The sequence below is a fragment of the Chiloscyllium punctatum genome, chromosome X (assembly GCF_047496795.1).
Source record: "Chiloscyllium punctatum isolate Juve2018m chromosome X, sChiPun1.3, whole genome shotgun sequence".
Classification (NCBI taxonomy): Eukaryota; Metazoa; Chordata; class Chondrichthyes; order Orectolobiformes; family Hemiscylliidae; genus Chiloscyllium; species Chiloscyllium punctatum.
This window is the reverse complement of record NC_092791.1, coordinates 12,579,706-12,600,807: the sequence shown is the minus strand read 5'-3', so window position 1 is coordinate 12,600,807 and position 21,102 is coordinate 12,579,706. Positions and strand designations below refer to the sequence as shown.

Here is a 21,102-nt window from a genome sequence, read left to right as displayed (position 1 = left end):
GGAAGATCCAATAGAAGATAGAGTAGACAGTCAGAAACTTTTTCCCCGGGTACAACAGAGGGGACATAAATTTTAAGGTGAAGGGTGGAAGGTATAGGGGAGATGTCAGGGGTGGGTTCTTTACCCAGAGAATGGTGGGGGCATGGAATGCGCTGCCCGTGGGAGTAGTAGTGTCAGAATCATTGGCGACCTTTAAGCGGCATTTGGATAGGTACATGGATGGGTGCTTAATCTAGGTTAGAAGTTCGGCACAACATCGTGGGCCGAAGGGCCTGTTCTGTGCTGTATTGTTCTATGTTCTATGTTCTACGTTCTATGTTTAAGATCCAACAGCTGGCTAGTTTTGAAACCTTGAATTTTTGGTAAATGTTAATCGGGTGGTTTTATCGGATTTGTATCATGGAAGGGAAGATAAAAGATAGGTTAGAGAAAGGAGGTGTAAATAGTTGCTGGTCAATTATTCTCTGTTATACTTTAAGAAGTAAAGTTGTGAATTTTTTCTTTAAATAGTTCTTGGCCTCTCAGACTTTCACAGATTACTGCATGAGACAAGTCTTTTCTGCGTTGCTGGGTTAAATTAAGCAGGAGGGTTTACCCTGTGTCATAGCAATATGATCAGTTGCTCTCTCTTCATCAGCTGTGATTAGCCGTAACCTCTGATTGATAAGTCAAGGACCTTCATAAATTGTGAGCCAGCCATCCTGTACCTCCTGAAAAGAAGTGAAAGTACCCAGAGAAGGAAGATCAAGAAAGACGGTTTCTGATCAGCAAATCCTGTAGACACTGAACTCTTTCACAATCTTTCTCTGCATCCATAACATGCCTGATTTTTTTCCCCCCCTGTTTGTTATAAAAGATGGGCAAATGGACCAGCGTCTTGAGTACATTCTAACTATTGTGACCACTCTGGGAATAGTGGAGTCTTGATTTCCAGTATGCTACTCCAATACCAACCACAACCAGTTCTATCTAGAATGACAAGGGTAGCAGGTACATGGGAACCCCTGCAGGTTCCCCACCAAGCCACACACCATCCTGACTTGGAAATATATCACCGTTCCTTCGGTGTGACTGTGTCAAAATCCTGGAATTCTCTCCCTCAGGGCATTGTGGGTCAACCCACAGCACATGGTAATGCTGCTTCTTTAACAAGGTTACTCTGCCCTTGTTTTTCTTTCCTGAGAGGGGTCATAAAGGCAGAGGTGCTGAAATGTCTGAACCGACGACTTTAACAACAATCAGAAAAGGCTTTCAATTTTTTTTAAGCAATTGTATAATGGGGAGTGGCCAGTTATCGTGTCATAGAGATGTACGGCATGGAAACAGACCCTAGAGCTCAAACCCGCCAACCCTGGTAACGTCCTTGAAAAATCTTTTCTGAACCGTTTCACAACTTCCTCCTGTTAGGAAGGAGACCAGAATTACACGCAATATTCCAAAAGTGGCCTAACTAATGTCCTGTACAGCTGCAACATGACCTCCCAACTCCTGTACTCAATGCTCTGACCTATAAAGGAAAGCATACCAAACGCCGCCTTCACTATCCTATCTACCTGCGCCTCCACTTTCAAGGAGCTATGAACCTGCACTCCATTCTCCCAGTTCAAGGGTTTTTCTGGTTTTGGGTTCGTTTTAGCTGGGGACCCAGAGAAACAGCTCCACAATGATCTCTCTCTCTCTCTGACATCTCTCTCCTGTGTTTGAATTTACCTTTTTTTTGCCAAGGGGGGGCGTGTTATGGGATGTGGCAGGAAATCTGAACAGCTCTTTGTTAAGTTGTATTTTCTTGTCAAATAGCTTTTTTTTCAAACAGTTATTCTAAATTCAGGTTTCTTTTGTTCGTATGTGAATAAATTCTGTTTTTTTGGAAACAGTGATTTGATCAGCTGTGTCGCGCCTGGGATATCTACTTTACATCGACTTAAAACAAGGAGAAAAGTTCAGTTCCGGGCTACATTCTTAAAACGTTTCGAGGGGGTCTGGCCTGCTCTATAACAACAGCACACGGACTGTAGCGGTTCAAGAAAGCAGCTCACCCCCACCTTCTCAAGGGGGCAACTAGGGACTGGCAATAAATGCTGGGCCCAGGCACATCTCTTGAATGAATAAAGTGAACAAACAAGTCCTATTTCCATTTCAAAGGAGCCACAGGAGGTTGATGGTCACATCTATATTCCCGATGAAGGGCTTTTGCCCGAAACGTCGATTCTCCTGCTCCTCGGATGCTGCCTGAGCTACTGCGCTTTCCCAGCGCCACACTCTCGATAAAGAAATAATTGTGTACTTCAGCTCAGCACGAGAAGCAATGGGAGATGGCGACCTTCAAGTGTATCCATCAACAACAAACACTGCACAAGATACCGGTTTCAGCAGCACACACCTGAAAGGAGAAAGAAAGATTTCTCTTTCCATGAAAGCCTTCAGGACCTCGCAAAGTGCCCTGTAGCAAATTGCCCCCCTTGAGAAGGTGGTGGTGAGCTGCTTTCTTGAAACATTGTAGTCCATGTGCTGTAGCAACACCAAGGTAGGAATGGCATTCCCTCTGCTTTTAGTGATAAATAGCAGAGGGACAAATATTGACCATGAAATAGGACCATTCGATGTCTTAGAGTCGTACCGGTGTGCAGTGCACGGAAACAGACTCTTCGGTCCAACCTGTCCATTCCGACCAGAAATCCTAACTTAATCTAGTCCCACCTGCCAACACCTGGCCCATAACCCTCTAACCCCTTCCTATTCATATACCCATCCAGGTGCCTTTTAAATGCTGTAATTGTACCAGCCTCCACCACTTCCTCTGGCAGCTCGTTCCATACACGTACCACCCTCTGTGTGAAAAAGTGGGAGGTAAGGGTCACCACTCTCGTGTCCCTGCCGATCTCATTTTTGGGAAGTGCACTCAACTGCAGCTCCTCGAGAATGGTGTTAGGGAACTGGAGCTGGAGCTGGATGCGTTTCGGATCATTCGGGAGGCAGAGGGGGTTATTGAGAGGAGTTACAGGGAGGTAGTCACACCTCAGGTACAAGAGGAAGGTAGATGGGTTACCATCAGGGGAGGGAAAGGGAATCGGCAGGCAGTGCAGTGATCCCCTGTGGCCATTCCCCTCAACACAAGTATACCGTTTTGAGTACTGTTGGTGGGGACGACTTACCATGGGGGAACAGGTCTCCGGCACAAAGTCTGTCCCTGTTGCTTAGAAGGGAGGGGGGGGAGTGGGTGGAGCAGAGCAGTTGTCATTGGGGGCTCCATTGTGAGGGGGACAGATAGGAGGTTCTGTGGGAACCGAGAGAGACTCACAGTTGGCGTGTTGCCACCAAGGTGCCAGGATTTGTGATGTCTCTGATTGTGTTTTCGAGATCCTTGAGGGGGGGAAGGGGAGCAGCCCCAAGTCGTGCTCCACATCGACACCAACAACATAGGTGGGAAGAGAGATGGGGATTTAAGGTAGAAATTCAGGGAAATAGGATGGAAGCTTAGAGCTAGAACATCAAGAGTTGTTATCTCTGGTTTGTTGCCCATGCCACATCTAATGAAGTGAGGAACAGGGAGAGCGCGGAGCTGAACACGTGGCTGCAGAGATGGTGCAGGAGGGAGGGTTTCGGATTCTTGGATAACTGGGGTTCTTTCTGGGGGGGGGGGGCGGAATTTGCTAATGCACTTCGGGGGGGGGGGGGGGTTTAAACTAATGCAGCAGGGGGGTGGGAACCTGAATTGTCGTTTCAGTGTACAGGAGTTTGAGAGTAGTGAGGTCAGGGATAGGTTTTGCAAGGTCCCGAGAGGGCACCAGCAATCAGGATGTTGGTTTGAAATGTGTCTACTTCAATGCCAGGAGTATCCAGAGTAAGGTGGGTGAACTTGCAGCATGGGGTGGTCCGTGGAACTTCAATGTTGTGGCCATTTCAGAGACATGGCTAGAGGAGGGTCAGGAATGGTTGTTGCGAATTCTGGGATTTAGATGTTTCAGTACGAATTTCTACCTTAGATCCCCATCTCTCTTCCTACCTACATCATTGGTGTCGATGTGGAGCACGACTTGGGGCTGCTCCCCTTCCCCCCCTCAAGGATCTCGAAAACACAATCAGAGACATCACAAATTCTGGCACTATGGGCTAAGTTGCCCGTAGTGCTAGGTGAAGGGGTAAATGTAGGGGAATGGGTCTGGATGGGTTGCGCTTCAGCGGGTCGGTATGGACTTATTGGGCCAAAGGGCCTGTTTCCACACTGTAAGCACTCTATTATAATCTAAACAGAAAAGATCGTGGTAGTGGGGGGGGGGGGCATTGTTAATCAAGTGTAATATTACAGCAGCTGAGATAATACTTGAGGGCTCATCCACTGAGGTAGTATAGGCTGAGGTTAGAAACAGGAAAGGAGAGGAACAGACACCCTGTTGGGAGTTTTCTATCGGCCTCCGAATAGATCAGAGATGTACAGGAAAGGATAGCAAAGGGGATTCTGGATAGGAGTGAAAGTAACAGGGTAGTTATCATGGGGGACTTTCCAAGTATTGACTGGAAATACTATAGTTCTAGTACTTCAGATGAGTCAGGTTTTTGTCCAGTGTGTGTAGGCTGGTTTCCTGACAGTATGTAGACAGGCCAAAAAGGGGCGAGGCCACATTGGATTTGGTACTGAGTAATGAACCAGGCCAGGTGTTAGATTTGGAGGTAGGTGAGCACTTTGGCGATAGTGACCACAATTCGGTTATGTCTACAATAGCAATGGGCAGGGATAGGTATATACCACAGGGAAAGAGGTATAACTGGGGGAAAGGCAATTATGATGCGATTAGGCAAGATTTAGGATGTATAGGATGGGGAAGGAAACCGCAGGGGTTGGGCACAATTGAAATGTGGAGCTTATTCAAGGGCCAGCTACTGCGGGTCCCTGATATGTATATATCTACCAGGCAGGGAGGTAGTTGTCGAGAGAGGGAGCCATGGTTTACTAAAGAAGTTGAAGATCTTATCAAGAGGAAGAGGAAGGATTATGTTAGAGTGAGATGTGATGGCTCAGTTAGGGCACTTGAGAGTTACAGGTTAGCCAGGAAAGACCTCGAGAGAGAGCTGAGGAGAGCCAGGAGGGGACATGAGAAGTCTTTGGCAGGTAGGATGAAGGAAAACCCCTAAGGCCTTTTATAGGTATATCAGAAATAAAAGAATGACTAGAGTAAGATTAGGGCCAATCAAAGATAGTAGTGGGAAGTTATGTGTGAAATCTGAGGACATGGGAAGCACTAAATGAATACTTTTTGTCAGTATTGACATTGGAAGGGGGCAATGTTAGTGAGAATACAGAGATACAGGCTACTAGATTAGATGGGATTGAGGTTTTAGCAATTTTGGGTGATCTGAAAATAGATAAATCCCCTGGGCTGGATGGGATTTATCCTAGGATTCTCTGGGAAGCTAGGGAGGAGGTTTCAGAGCCTTTGGCTTTAATCTTTCTGTCGTCGTTGTCTACAGGAATAGTGCCAGAAGACTGGAAGGTAGCAAATGTTATCCCCTTGTTCAAGAAAGGGAGTAGAGACAACCTTGGTAATTATAGACCAGTGAGCCTTACTTCAGATGTGGGTAAAGTGTTGGAAAGGATTATAAGAGATAGGATTTATAATCATCTGGAAAGGAATAAGTTGATGAGAGATAGCCAACACAGTTTTGTGAAGGGTAGGTTGTGCTGAATTAACCTTATTGAGATCTTTGAGAAGGTGACAAAACAGGTGGATGAGGGTAAAGTGGTTGATGTGGTGTATGTGGATTTCAGTAAGGTGTTTGATAAGGTTCCCCACAGTAGGCTAATACACAAAATACGGAGTTTCGGGATTGAGGGTGATTTAGCGGTTTGGATCAGAAATTGGCTAGCTGAAAGAAGAAGAGGGTAATGGTTGATGGGAAATGTTCATCCTGGAGTTCAGTTACCAGAGTGTGCCACAAGGATCTGTTTTGGAGCCATTGCTGTTTGTCATTTTTATAAATGATCTAGATGAGAGTGTAGAAGGATGGGTTAGTAAATTTGCAGATGACACTAAGGTTGATGGAGTTGTGGACAGTGCGGAAGGATGTTACAGGTTACAGAGGGACATAGATAAATTGCAGAGCTGGGCTGAGAGGTGGCAAATAGAGTTTAATGTAGAAAAGTGTGAGGTAGTTCACTTCAGAAGAAATAGTAGGACTGCAGAGTACTAGGCTAATGGTAAAATTCTTGGTAGTGTAGATGAGCAGAGAGATCTCGGAATGTACGTGCATAGATCCCTGAAAGTTGCCACCCAGGTTGATGGGGTTGTTAAGAAGGCAGATGGCGTGTTGGCGTTTATTGGTAGGAGGATTGAGTTTCAGAGCCATAGCTGTACAAAACTCTGGTGCGGTCGCACCATCAGTATTGCATACAGTTCTGGTCACCGCATTATAGGAAGGATGTGGAAGCTTTGGAAAGGGTGCAGAGGAGATTTACTCGGATGTTGCCTGGTCTGGAGGGAAGGTCTTATGAGGAAAGGCTGAGGGACTTGAGGCTGTTTTCGTTGGAAAGAAGAAGGTTGAGAGGTGACTTAGTTGAGATATACAAGATAATCAGAGGGTTCGATAGGGTGGGCAGGGAGAGCCTTTTTCCCTTGGATGGTGATGGCTAGCACGAGGGGACATAGCTTTAAATTGTGGGGTGATAGATATAGGACAGGTGTCAGAGATAGGTTCTTTACTCAAGAGAGTAGTAGGGACGTGGAATGCCCTGCCTGTAACAGTAGTAGACTCGCCAACTTTAAGGGCATTTAAATGGGCATTGGATAAACATATGGATGAAAATGGAATAGTGTAGGTTAGATGGGCATCAAATTAATTTCACAGGTTGGCGCAAGGGACGAAGGACCTGTACTGCGTTGTATTGTTCTATGTTCTATGTCCCTTTTAAATGTCCTTTGGTGTGGCACAGTGGCTCAGTGGTTAGCACTGCTGTCTCATGGCGCCAGAGACTCAGGTTCGATTCCAGCCTCAGGTGACTCTCTGTGTGGAGTTTGCACATTCTCCCAGTGTCTGTGTGGGTTTCCTCCGGGTGCTCTGGTTTCCTTCCACAGTCCAAAGATATGCAGGTCAGGGTGAATTGACCATGCTAAATTGTCCATAGCGTTAGGTGCATTAGTCAGGGGTAAATGGGGGGTCGGTGTGGACTTGTTGGGCCAAATGGCCTGTTTCTACGCTGCAGGTAGTCTAAATCTTTCCCCTTAAACCAATGCCCTCTAGCCCTGGACTCCCCGACCCCAGGGAATAGACCTGGACTATTTACCCTATCCGTGCCCCTCATGATTTTATAAACCTCTAAAAGGTCATCCCTCACCCTCCAATGCTCCAGGGAAAACAGCCCCAGCTTATTCAGCCTCCCCCTGTAGCTCAACCCTTCAACACTGGCAACATCCTTGTAAATCTTTTTTGCACCCTTTCAAATTTCACAGCCTCTTTCCTATAGTAGAGAGACCAGAATTGAATGCAGTATTCCAAAAGTGGCCTAACCAATGTCCTGTACAGCCGCAACTTGACCTCCCAACTCCTGTACTCAATACTCTGACCAATAAAGGAAAGCATACCAAACACCTTCTTCACTATCCTATCTACCTGGGACTCCACTTTCAAGGAGCTATGAATCTGCACTCCAAGGTCTCTTATGTTTAGCTGGGATAGCAGACAGAACCTTGGGATAATGGCCAGATCTTGCAGGGAAGTCGTGTCACATAGACACTGATTGCAATTGCAACTACATGTGGACCTTTCCAATGGACGACAGCAGATCTTTCTCTCCCAACTCCATTGTAGATCCATTGGTGGAGTGAGATGTGAGGCCTCAGGTTGCATGCAAATCCAACAACAGCCACAGCCCTCAGCCTGAGCCATGCCTGTATGGGGTCTCCCTACAGTGAGCTGAGAGGTATTCAGTTTTCCTCATTCAAGGTTTAATCCTAGCTCCTCTCTCTGCCTGACTCCCTGGGCCCACCTTCCCCAGTTAAGCCAGCCCGCATTCCCGATTTCTCTCAACGACCCTCAGCGCTTCTCCCACCCCAGTGAGGCGGTGGGGAGGGGGTGTTGGCTGAGTGGGAGCAGGATCTGGAATTCCGATGTGAGGATGCGGGATGAGTAGGGACAATGGGGGAGCTGATAGGTTGTGACACTCGCCCTGGTCTAAAGCACTGCACCGTGTGCTCCCCTGGAGGGAGGATAGGTTTAATAACTGTAGGCAACAGGCAGGAAAACAGTGGCATTGTGGTTATGTCAGTGGCTTAGTAATCCAGAGATGTAGATTAATGCTTTAGGGACATGGGTTCAAATCTCTTGGTGGTGGTTGGTGAAATTTATATCGAATAAAAATCTGGAATAAAAACCAAATCTAATGACCATTATCAATTGTTGGGGAAAACCCCTTCTGGCTCACTTTAGGGAGGGAAATCTGATGTCCTTACCTGGTCTGGCCTACACAGGACTCCAGGCCTGCAATCTGGTTGATTCTTAACTGCCCTCTGGATAATTAGGGATGGGCAATAAATACTGGCCTAGCCGGTGATGCCCTCATCCTGTGAATGAACCAAACCATTTCTGGTAACTTGGGGTTCAAGATTACAGGCTGAGTTTTCATGAAGGAGCTGGGAATTTTTCTGATGACAGTTTTCCACTCCCATCACGGGATTCCATCTGGTGGGAATTTTATCGGGCGGCTGAAACCAAGCTGGCTGGGTTCAAACGCCCCTCCACCTTTTGCAGAGACATTGGCCCAGTTCTGTAGATCAGAGCCAAGCCCCCTTAACCCCTCAATGCCCTACATTCATAATAGCTTTGCTCACTCTACTCCCCTCCGACCTCCAAACCCTTTTATCTCCCCTCTGACCCTGACCCCGCCCTCCCCATCTCACCCACGTACAAGATAAACAGAATACACAATGACATTTGGAAGCCTTTGTAAAGCTGTCAAAATAAACAAACATTAGTTAAACAAGCATTTACATTCCATTAATATTAGCCTTATTCAGAAGCTCATAAATCTGTCAAAACAAGTAAACGCACACTTCCATAAGCAACTATGCAAACAACCATTGCAAAGCTGAATTCCCTGGTGGATTGGAGGGAGGGGAAGCCATTAAACTGACATTCCCATGAAGTATGGTGCAAATAAATTCACCAGCACAGACTCTGAAATAGTTTAACAGAGGTCAGTATCCTGTCACCAAGTCACCCTTTGCTAACATGTGGAGAAAGTGAGGACAGTAGATGCTGGAGATCAGAGCTGAAAATGTGTTGCTGGAAAAGCGCAGCAGGTCAGGCAGCATCCAAGGCGCAGGAGAATCGACGTTTCGGGCATGAGCCCTTCTTCAGGAATGAGGAAAGTGTGTCCAGCAGGCTAAGATAAAAGGTAGGGAGGAGGGACTTGGGGGAAGGGCGTTGGAAATGCGATAGGTGGAAGGAGGTTAAGGTGAGGGTGATAGACCGGAGTGGGGGTGGGGGTGGAGAGGTCGGGAAGGAGATTGCAGGTTAGGAAGGCGGTGGTGAGTTCGATGGTTGGGACTGAGTCAAGGTGGGGGGAGGGGAAATGAGGAAACTGGAGAAATCTGAGTTCAGATTCATTTCCCCTCCCCCCACCTTGTCTCAGTCCCAACCATCGAACTCACCACCGCCTTCCTAACCTGCAATCTCCTTCCCGACCTCTCCACCCCCACCCCCACTCCGGTCTATCACCCTCACCTTAACCTCCTTCCACCTATCGCATTTCCAACGTCCCTCCCCCAAGTGCCTCCTCCCTACCTTTTATCTTAGCTTGCTAGACACACTTTCCTCATTCCTGAAGAAGGGCTCGTGCCCGAAATGTCGATTCTCCTGCTCTTTGGATGCTGCCTGACCTGCTGCGCTTTTCCCGCAACACATTTTCAGCTTTGTTAACATGTGCATGGTGTATGACACTGACCCAGCGAGCTCAGAGTGGACAGAACCCTCAGTGTTCCAGTTGATTTTTTTTTCTCTTTTTTTAACCCCCACACTCCCGCCTAACTGCGGTAGTGCTTATTTTTTTTCCCAGCACCCATGGTGTGTTTGTGCAGGTGTGATCTCCTGTTTTTTTTTCCCTTGAACACTGACCCAGCTCCCTCAGAGCCAGCTCTCAGAGAGAACAGAACCTCTGATGCTCCTGTTTATTTTTTTTTCTTTCTTTCATTTTTTTTCCCCCCAGCACCCATGGTGTGTGTGTGTGCAGGTGTGAGACACAGTGAGAGACACAAAGTGCACGAATCTTTATTCAGTTTCCACCACCAGGAAGATAGGAAACACCCGAGTGGCCAGTGACAAGCAGTGAGCGTTTCAGTTGATTTTTTTTTTCTTTTTTTTTCTGGAGACAGGCACACCCCTGCTGTTTCCATGTCCAAATGTATTGGCCTGAATGTGCTGATCAGCCATGTCTGCTGTGGGTAGGTGCATTACAAGTATGGTTGCAAAGTTGACCAGGAATTAGGGACTGAAATATTCCACAGAGGCTGGTATCTCATCACTAAGTGATCCTTTATTTTTTTTTGATTAGATTAGATTAGATTACTTACAGTGTGGAAACAGGCCCTTCGGCCCAACAAGTCCACACCGACCCGCCAAAGCGTAACCCACCCAGGCCCATTTCCCCTACACCTAACACTACAGGCAATTTTTGATGGCCAATTTGCCTAACCAGCACTTTTTTGGATTGTGGGAGGAAACCGGAGCACCCGGGGGAAACCCGCGCAGACACGGGGAGAATGTGCAAACTCCACAGAGTCAGTCGCCTGAGGTGGGAATTGAACCCAGGTCTCTGGTGCTGTGAGGCAACAGTGCTAACCACTGTGTGAGTCCTTGACACTGGTCCAACTCCCTCAAAGTCAGCACTCAGAGTGAACAGAACATCTGACAGCCATGTTATTTTGTTTTTACAACAACAAAAAAATAAAGAAAACCAAAAATCAAAAAAGTCGACCTGAAACAAGGGGGAGAGATAAAGGAAATTCTCCTCGTTAGTAGAAAACCAACAGCAGTAACACACACACTGTGGTCCAGACAGCACAGAGACAATCCCCTCCCTAACACAAAATGGACCACTGACAGTCCTATTTATTTTTATTTTTCTCTCTTTTTTTCTTTAGGATATCTGATTCTCCAGTTTTTTTTTGTTTTTTTGCCTTTGAAGGTTTTTTTTCTTTTTTTTTAACCCCCACACTACCGCCTAACTGCGGGAGTGCTTATATTTTCCCCAGCACCCATGTTGCGTGGGTGCAGGTGTGAGACACAAGGTGTACGAATCTTTATTCAGTTTCCACCACCAGGAAGATAGGAAAACATCCGAGTGACCAGTGACAAGCCCTTCACACCAAAGGGCAATGCTGTGTGATCAAAACAGTGAAGGGGAGGGTAGGGATTAAATCAAAATAGAGTTAGAGGGGGAAATAATACACTCCACTCCCTGCAGCGCCCACCTCTCCCTGAACAACTCCAGGGTAACGTTCCAGTAGATGTCTGTCAGCTAAAGGTCCCGGATTGGACCAGGTTAACAGCTCCAATCAGGGAACTCATATTCTAGGAGGTCCACTGGCTGACCTTATTATGATCACTGCCGAATCCTTCAAGTATCTACAGCCAGCCAACAGCTCAGACATCTGTCAGAGCTTTGAAACAGCCAAACAGATGGCTGGGAGCTGTTCTTTACCAAGCTAATACCGGTCCAACCCCCCCCACCCCCCCCATGCTGACCAGATATCCCAACCTAATCCAGTCCTGTTCCCCAGCACTTTGTCATGAGGAGACGATTCGTTCTGGTGATGCTTCTTTAGCCAGTGGGTAATCTTTCATTGTAGATTGACTAGTTGCCAGAAGTAACAAATTGACAGCCACATGAAGTAATGGCCATATAGCTTCTGCAGCCACAGTACTGTCGTGAAGCATTTTAGTCAACCTGAATATAACTCAGGCGATGGCATTTTGCGATGAACTTTAGAGGGAGCGATGCCATTTTTACCTGGCTTTCGATTCTTTCTGCCTCTGATTTGTGGCTCATGTCTTCACACCAGATGGAGTTTAAAAAGGCTTCCAAAACAGAGGCTACACAAGTTTAAACTGGCAAGATATTTTCCCCAGGGTCAGGGAGTCCAGAACTAGAGGGGCATAGGATTTAAGGTGAGAGGGGAAAGATTTAAAAGGGACCCAAGGGGCAGCCTTTTCACGCAGAGGGTGGTGTGTGTATGGAATGAGCTGCCAGAGGATGTGGTGGAGGCTGGTACAATTACAACATTTAAAAGGCATCTGGATGGGTATATGAATAGGAAGGGTTTAGAGGGATATGTGGCAAGTGCTGGGGAACAGGACTGGATTAGGTTGGGATATCTGGTCAGCATGGGGGGGGGGGTTGGACCGAATGGGCTGTTTCTGTACTGGGTGCCTCCAAGACTGGATGTCCAATTTCCAAAATGGTGCCGCCACCTTGGAGCAAACAGTATGTGAGCAATCCCCAACCCCTATCTGCTCCTGCCTGACTGAAACTTGGGCGTGGGACTTCCAAATTCACTTTCTGGCCAGCAATGTCTCCTTGCACCCAAACGGAGACTGCACATTCCCGCTCCACTGTCTCCCTATCTCAGCATTCGCTGTTGTTGGAACCTCAGAATCTTGGCCATTGTGTGGTCTGAAAGATTGCTCCTTCAGTACTACACTAGAATGTCATCCTGGACTCAGTCTCTGGAATGGGAGTGAAACCCACAGAGTTTGGACTCAGAGGTGAGTGTGCTGCCAACTGAGGGAAGAGTTTTTTTCATGCATCACTCATTGCATGCTATACAAAATACCCCGCGAATCTTATCTGTTGTGCCCAACTCCACCGACTGCATCCTTCAACTGTGCATCTCTAAGACTTTAGAATCATCATTGACTCCCTACATTGTGGAAGCAGGCCATTCAGCCCATTGAGTCTGCACTGACCCTCCGAAGAGCATCCCGCCCAGACCTAACCCTGTAACCCTGCATTTTCCATTCAAAATTCTGGAATTCTCTCCCTCAGGGCATTGTGGGTCTACCCACAGCACATGGACTGCAGTGTTCAAGAAGGCAGCTCACCCCCACCTTCTCAAGGGACAATTAGGGACGGGCAATAAATGCTGGGCCCAGACAGTTATGCCCACGTATGAATTGAAATGCCCTTTTTAAAAACTTTCAGTTCCTAACCTGCATACTACAGGCACTTCCCATTACTAATCCCAGCTATCCTGCCCATCTTTGGACTGTGGGAGGAAACTGGAGCTCCCAGACGGTATAAGACAGGGAGAGAATGTGTAAACTCCACAGTCACCCAAGAGAGGGGAATTGAACCTGGGTCTACTAGTGGTGTGAGGCAGCAGTACTAACCACTGAGCCAACATGCTGCACTCTGCTAGGAAGTCGATTTTTTTTTGTATATCTCTTCATTATCCCCATCACGTTCCCTTTTCTCTTGACGCTCTTGCTTCCTTTTCAATGTTGTCATTCATACGCGTTTCTCTCTCCATCTGTCTCTATTTTGCTCTCAGTCTGTTGGTTTCTGTTCCTGCATGCCTCCTTGACTCTGTCAGTCTCTCTATGCCATTCTCTCTCTCTCTCTCTCTCTCTCTCTGGCTCTTGACATCTTTTTTTTTCTCTCTCTCTCTCTTCCTGCCTGCCTCTCTCTGTCTTCCAGTCTGCTGCCTCATGGTCTCCCCAAGTTGCCTTGATGGCCTGGAAGAATCAGAGAAGTGGGTCATCTTTCTGTGAGATCTTAATAGCTCCTCGCTGGCAGCAATGCAGTACCATGCACTGACAGCTACTCTTCCATTAGTAACTGTTTGAGCATTTCAGAACGACAGTCAGGTCTTCAGAAAAAGACTGCTGGTTACTTTGTGATGTAACCATGAGGTGTTTTTCCTTATTTGGCTCACATTACATCTTGACTCCATTATATCATTGGCTTGTTGCGGCAGAATTCAATCCTCCTTTTAAGGGAACGTATCTGATGATAAGCATTAAATTCCTTCTTCCTAATCAAGATTCCTGGCACCAATCCATGTGGTCATGCAAGAGCGTGTGTCAGGAAACTGCAAGCACAGCGATCGGATTATCAGATCCATATCCTGGGAAGCTTAGCTTGCAGAATGAAGCTCATCACACTGACCCCAGGGTTCCAGTGCAAAATCTGACAGATCTTCTCAAACTCCTGAGTGACTTGGAGAGAGTAGATTCAGGCGGGGGTGGGTGGGGGGGGTGGGTAAGGTGATTTCAGCACATAAAAGATTAAAAATGAATGAGGGGGCATGGAGATTTAAAAATGAGGGGTCATTTGTTTTAGGAGTAAGTGAGGACTGTAGATGCTGGAGATCAGAGCTGAAAAATGTGTTGCTGGAAAAGCGCAGCAGGTCCGGCAGCATCCAAGGAGCAGGAGAATCGACGTTTCGGGCATCAGCCCTTCTTCAGGTAATTTGTTTTACACAGACAGTGGTTCCTGTGTGGAATGAACTTCCTGAGGAAGTAGTGGATATGGGTACAGTGACAATGTTTAAAGATATTTGGATAAGGACATGAATAGGAAAGATTTGGAGGAATATGGGCCAGGAGTAGGCAGGTGGGACTAGATCAGTTTAGGGTTATGGTCAGCATGGACTGGGTGGAACTAAGGGCCTGTTTCCGTGCTGTACGACTCTATAACATGCAATGAGTGATGCGTGAAAAAATTTTTCCCTCATGATGGCTCAGTGGTTAGCACAGCTGCCTCAAAGCACCAGGGACCAAGATTCGATTCCACTCTTGGGCGACTGCCTGTGAGAGTTACCTCCCACAGTCCAATGATCTGCAGATTAAGGTGGATTGGCAATGCTAAATTGTCCCATAGTGCCCAGGGATGTGCAGGTTAGGGTGGAATGGCCATGCTAAATTGTCCCATAGTGCCCAGGGATGTGTAGGTTAGGGTGGATTGGCCATGCTAAATTGTCCCATAGTGCCTAGGGATGTGTAGGTTAGGGTGGATTGGCCATGCTAAATTGTCCCATAGTGCCCAGGGATGTGTAGGTTAGGGTGGATTGGCCATGCTAAATTGTCCCATAGTGCCTAGGGATGTGTAGGTTAGGGTGGATTGGCCATGCTAAATTGTCCCATAGTGCCCAGGGATGTGCAGGTTAGGGTGGAATGGCCATGCTAAATTGTCCCATAGTGCCCAGGGATGTGTAGGTTAGGGTGGATTGGCCATGCTAAATTGTCCCATAGTGCCTAGGGATGTGTAGGTTAGGGTGGATTGGCCATGCTAAATTGTCCCATAGTGCCCAGGGATGTGTAGGTTAGGGTGGATTGGCCATGCTAAATTGTCCCATAGTGCCTAGGGATGTGTAGGTTAGGGTGGATTGGCCATGCTAAATTGTCCCATAGTGCCCAGGGATGTGCAGGTTAGGGTGGATTGGCCATGCTAAATTGTCCCATAGTGCCCAGGGATGTGCAGGTTAGGGTGGATTGGCCATGCTAAATTGTCCCATAGTGCCCAGGGATGTGCAGGTTAGGGTGGATTGGCCATGCTAAATTGTCCCATAGTGCCCAGGGATGTGCAGGTTAGGGTGGATTAGCCATGCTAAATTGTCCCATAGTGCCCAGGGATGTGCAGGTTAGCGTGGATGGTTCCCTTTGCTTGGCATCGTTGTGCCTTGGGTAGGTCATTAGTTGGGGGAACGCAGAGGGGTGTCACAGGTGCTGACTCACTGTGAAAACCAGTCCTTTCCACCCCACCGGCCCTTACATAGCGACAGCTCAGAGTTTGGAAATAGTCATCCTGTACTGGAACTGTTTGCTTTCTCTCCACTGGTGCTGAATTTCTCCAGCCTTCTCGGTGTCTCGTTCAGATTTCCAGAACCTGCAATATATTTGCTTTGACAGGCATGTGGCCCATTGCTAACTGCCCCTTGAGAAGGTAGTGGTGAACTGCCTTCTTGAACCAAGTTAAAGTGCTTCTAGCCCCACTACTTACCTGATGAAGGAGCAGCGCTCTGAAAGCTAGTGCGTCCAAATAAACCTGTTGGACTATCACCTGGTGTTGTGGGATTTTTAACTTTGTCCACCCCAGTCCAACACCAGCACGTCCACATCAGTCTTGAACCACTGCAGTGGGAAGGTAACAGCTTAGGGGGAAGGTGATGGCCCAGTGGTATTTTCATTGGACTGTTGACCTAGTTAATGTTCTGGAGACGCAGGCTTGAATCCCACAATGGTTGAATTCAAATGTAATAAAACAAATTTGGAACTAAGAGTCAAATGGTGACCATCAATCCATTGTCAGAAAACCTCATCTGGTTCACTAATGTCCTTCAGGGAAGGAAACTGCCGTCATTACCTGGTCTGGCCTACACGTGACTCCAGACCCACAGCAATGAGGTTGACTCTTAACTGCCCTCTGGGCAATTAGGGACAGGCAATAAATGCTGACCTGGCCAGCAACACCCTCATCCTGTGAATGAATTTTTAACAAAACGCCCATGTGCTGTGGGTTGACCCACAATGCCCTGAGGGAGGGAATTCCAGGATTTTGACCCAGTGACACTGAAGGGACGGTGATATATTTCCAAGTCAGGATGGTGAGGGGCTTGGAGGGAAACTTGCAGGGGGTGGTGTTCCCATGTATCTGCTGCCCTTGTCCTTCTAGATGGAAGTGGTTGTGGGTTTGGAAGGTGCTGTCTGAGGATCTTTGGTGAATTTCTGCAGGGCATCTTGTAGATAGTACACACTGCTGTTACTGAGCGTCGGTGGGGGGAGGGAGTGGGTGTTTGTGGATGTGGGGCCAATCAAGCGGCTGCTTTGTCCTGGATGGGGTTGAGCTTCTTGAGTGTTGTTGGAGCTGCCCCCATCCAGGGGCAAGTGGGGAGTATTCCATCACCCTCCTGACTTGTGCCTTGGAGATGGTGGGACAGGCTTTGGGGACTTAGGAGGGGAGTAACTCACTGCAGGATTCCCAGCCTCTGACCTGCTCTTGTAGCCACTACGTTTATCTGGTGAGTCCAGTTCAGTTTCTGGTTAATGGTGATCCCTAGGGTGTGGATAGTGAGGGATTCAGTGATGGTAACACCACTGAAAATCAAGGGGTGGTGGTCACATTAAGATTTTAACTTCATTTCATTTCGGGTTTCCAGCATCTGCAATGTTTTAGCTTCGATTTAATGTGCCATATGATTTAACTGTTTGGCTGATGTTCCAACATGATGAATCCGCCCTGGATAATGGAGGCAACAGCATCTCCAGACAGAACACCCCTCCAAGAGTCACAACGCTGCCTAGGACTATTGGTAACTGGGCATTCTGTTGAAAATAACTGGCAATGAACCATAGACAGCCAAGGAGGTGTGAGACGTCATTGTCTCTCTTCCAAGACAGCTGGCATGCAGGCAGAGTGGGCCGAATGACCTCTGTTGGAGCCGTAACAATTCTGCTCGATGGTGCTGGCTCTTGAATGCCTCCAATGCTCACACAGCAGCATTACTTAGCGTGTCAGTTCAGAATGACATCAGGCTCAGAAATGTGCCCTCTGGAGTTGGAACCCAGTTGGCAACCCCTGCCTGCTAGCTTTGGGCCAGCCACTGAGTGTGTGACAAGTGCTAGTACCTCCTCACCAACGGCATTCCTCTCGGGACATGGGTGAGCCAAGCTTAATGAGTAGTCATAGAGATGTACAGCATGGAAACAGACCCTTTGGTCCAGTTCGTGAGTCTGACGTTGGTGGTGGGCAAGTTGTTGGAGGGAATCCCGAGGGACAGGATGTACATGTATTTGGAAAGGCAAGGACTGATTCGGGATAGTCAACATGGCTTTGTGCGTGGGAAATCATGTCTCACAAACTTGATTGAGTTTTTTGAAGAAGTAACAAACAAGATTGATGAGGGCAAAGGGGTGGCGTGATCTATATGGACTTCAGTAAGGCATTCAACGAGATACCCCATGGGAGACTAGTTAGCAAGGTTAGATCTCATGGAATACAGGGAGAACTAGCCATTTGGATACAGAACTGGCTCAAAGGTAGAAGACAAAGGGTGGTGGTGGAGAGTTGTTTTTCAGACTGGTGGCCTGTGACCAGTGGAATGCCACAAGGATCGGTGCTGGGTCCACTACTTTTCGTCATTTCGTGATTTGGCTGTGAGCATAAGAGGTACAGTTAGTAAGTTTGCTGTTGACACCAAAATTGGAGATGTATTGGACAGCGAAGAGGGTTACCTCAGATTACAACATGATCTTGATCAGATGGGCCAATGGGCTGAGAAGTGGCAGATGGAGTTTAATTCAGATAAACGTGAGGTGCTGCATTTTGGAAAAGCAAATCTTAGCAGGACTTAGCCACGTTCCTCACCCCGTCCCCCTCCAATATTTGGAGGGCAAGGAAATTGGGGATGCAAATGGAAGGCTGCTGCCAGTCATCCCCTGGCAAGGAGGCCTTGGCCACTTTATTGCCCACGTCTGTTCCCTTACCATCACTATTGTTGGCAGAACTCCTTTTCCTTCCAGTGACTCACCATATAGAAAGCGCCAGCTTGGGTAGCGGTTGGGGAAAAATGGGACTGAACTGTGATGGTCCTGACACTGGGGGTGCTTGCTCACATTCCTGAATAGTTCATTAACCAACTATCCACCTGCAATAGGTCAAACAGCCATGTTCCTCACCCACCACCCCCCTCACCTCCAATATTTGTAGGGCAAGGAAATTGGAGCTTTCGTCGTGCAGAGCTAATGTCCCTACCTCAGAGGCAGGAGATCCAGGTTCAAGCTCCACTTGTTCCAGAGTTGTGTCATAACTTCTCTGAGCGGGGTTGACCTAAAATATCAGGAGCAATAAGTTAAACATCTTGCCTTTCAGTTCCCCTGTGGTTTTATCCACGAGGTTTAATTTCAGTAAATGCTGGCATCGTCCTGGAAACCCGATCCATGTGAATAATCTTTGTCTACATTTATATTAATGAACCCGCCAGGATATGGGAATGACACACCTCCAGGGACTTGGGCCAGGATCACCTATACTAGAGGTAGAGTCACTACCATTGCACTGCAAGATCTTTACTGTTGGGCTTAGATGGCCAATGGTAGCATGAAATTACAAAAAGCTGACAGAGGCCCTACAGGCCATTCAGCCCAACAGGCCACACTCACCCTCTGAAGACATTCCCACCCAGACCCATCCCCCCTATCCTATTACTCTACATTTCCGCCTGACTAATGCACCTAATCACCACATCGCTGGGCACTATGGGACAATTTAGCATGGCCAATCCCCCCTAACCTACACATCCCTGGGCACTATGGGACAATTTAGCATGGCCAATCCCCCCTAACCTGCACATCCCTGGGCACTATGGGACAATTTAGCATGGCCAATCCACCCTAACCTGCACATCCCTGGGCACTATGGGACAATTTAGCATGGCCAATCCCCCCTAACCTACACATCCCTGGGCACTATGGGACAATTTAGCACGGCCAATCCACCCTAACCTGTACATCCCTGGGCACTATGGGACAATTTAGCATGGCCAATCCACCCTAACCTGCACATCCCTGGGCACTATGGGACAATTTAGCATGGCCAATCCACCCTAACCTACACATCCCTGGGCACTATGGGACAATTTAGCATGGCCAATCCACCCTAACCTACACATCCCTAGGCACTATGGGACAATTTAGCACGGCCAATCCACCCTAACCTGCACATCCCTGGGTACTATGGGACAATTTAGCATGGCCAACCCACCCTAACCTGCACATCCCTGGGCACTATGGGACAATTTAGCACGGCCAATCCACCCTAACCTGTACATCCCTGGGCACTATGGGACAATTTAGCATGGCCAATCCACCCTAACCTGCACATCCCTGGGCACTATGGGACAATTTAGCATGGCCAATCCCCCCTAACCTACACATCCCTGGGCACTATGGGACAATTTAGCACGGCCAATCCACCCTAACCTGTACATCCCTGGGCACTATGGGACAATTTAGCATGGCCAATCCACCCTAACCTGCACATCCCTGGGCACTATGGGACAATTTAGCATGGCCAATCCACCCTAACCTGCACATCTGCGGGCTGTGGGGGAAAACTGGATCAAACCCTTGCAGACACGGGGAGAATGTGCAAACTCCGAGGCTGGAATCAAACCCAGGTCTCTGGCCCTGTGCGGCAGCAGTGCTTACCACTGAGCCACCCTGGAAAAACCACTGTGCCTGTACTAGAAGACACAAAGGGGTGACCCAGTTCTGACTGCAAGGTCAATGGTCGACATGCAAGGGACTGCAGAGAGGACAGTGCAGCACAGAAGGTCATTTGGCTTATAGCCTGCACCCACTGGCCATTGCATCCCAGTCTTAAGCCCTAGACGTGCTCCTTTGGAGAGGAGGCTGGCCGAATGGCCTACTTCTCAGTCATTGTGTGTTCAATGCTTTCTCGAGTCAGAGATGCTCGGACGAAAATGCTGCCTCTGCACCTCAGGCTTGACTCCCTGTCCAATTTGTAAGTTCCTACCGCACAATAACAAAGCAGCCGTGCTATTAGTGTACTGCTCTCCCCCCCTTCGATCAGGCAGGACGAGTTCACCTAGCTCAGAGGCTGGGACACTACCATTGCACCACAAGAGCTCTCCCCTAGTCTGCAACGAATCCAAAGCACAGCAAGTTCGCCATCGCTCCAATTCTGTTTTGTCAAATTTGCTGAGATCCGTGCACGCATTCCCTCTCTCGCCCTTCCCAACTCATTGCAGGAAACAAATGCACAGTTCTGGAAAGGTCCATTTCTTGTTCAAAGTTGCTCGCGAATCGATAGGGCTGAGAAGTCCAGGAGCTGGGTCTGTTGCTGGCGAGACGTGGAGTAAAATTCCTCTCTCTCTCTCTCTCTCTGCTATTCTGCGGCTATCCCACTGGAGGGAGCGAATCCTAGCACTGGGCAACAGCCGCACTCTCATTGACCGGGAAAGGTTGCAGAGCTGCAGAGTGCTGGAGGGACGGAGAGAAAAATCAGAATGTGGAGTCCGTCTGTCTGTTGGCTGAGAGAGAGGAGGAATACCGCTAACCGCATAACAGGTAAGGCAAGTCCTGAAGAGAGCCAGA

The 21,102-nt window shown here is 48.0% G+C and overlaps 1 protein-coding gene across 3 annotated transcripts in view; it reads left to right on the top strand.

Annotated features, from left to right (window-relative positions):
* The first annotated feature begins 20,916 nt into the window (after positions 1-20,916).
* Positions 20,917-21,102, top strand: part of LOC140471345 (beta-1,4 N-acetylgalactosaminyltransferase 1-like) — a 102,390-nt gene continuing 102,204 nt past the window's right edge. For 2 of the 3 annotated variants that reach the window (XM_072567367.1, XM_072567368.1), the window contains exon 1: positions 20,917-21,075. The gene's annotated coding sequence lies outside the window, so the exon portion shown is untranslated. The remainder of the gene's footprint in view (positions 21,076-21,102) is intronic. The other variant, XM_072567369.1, reaches the window with a different exon arrangement.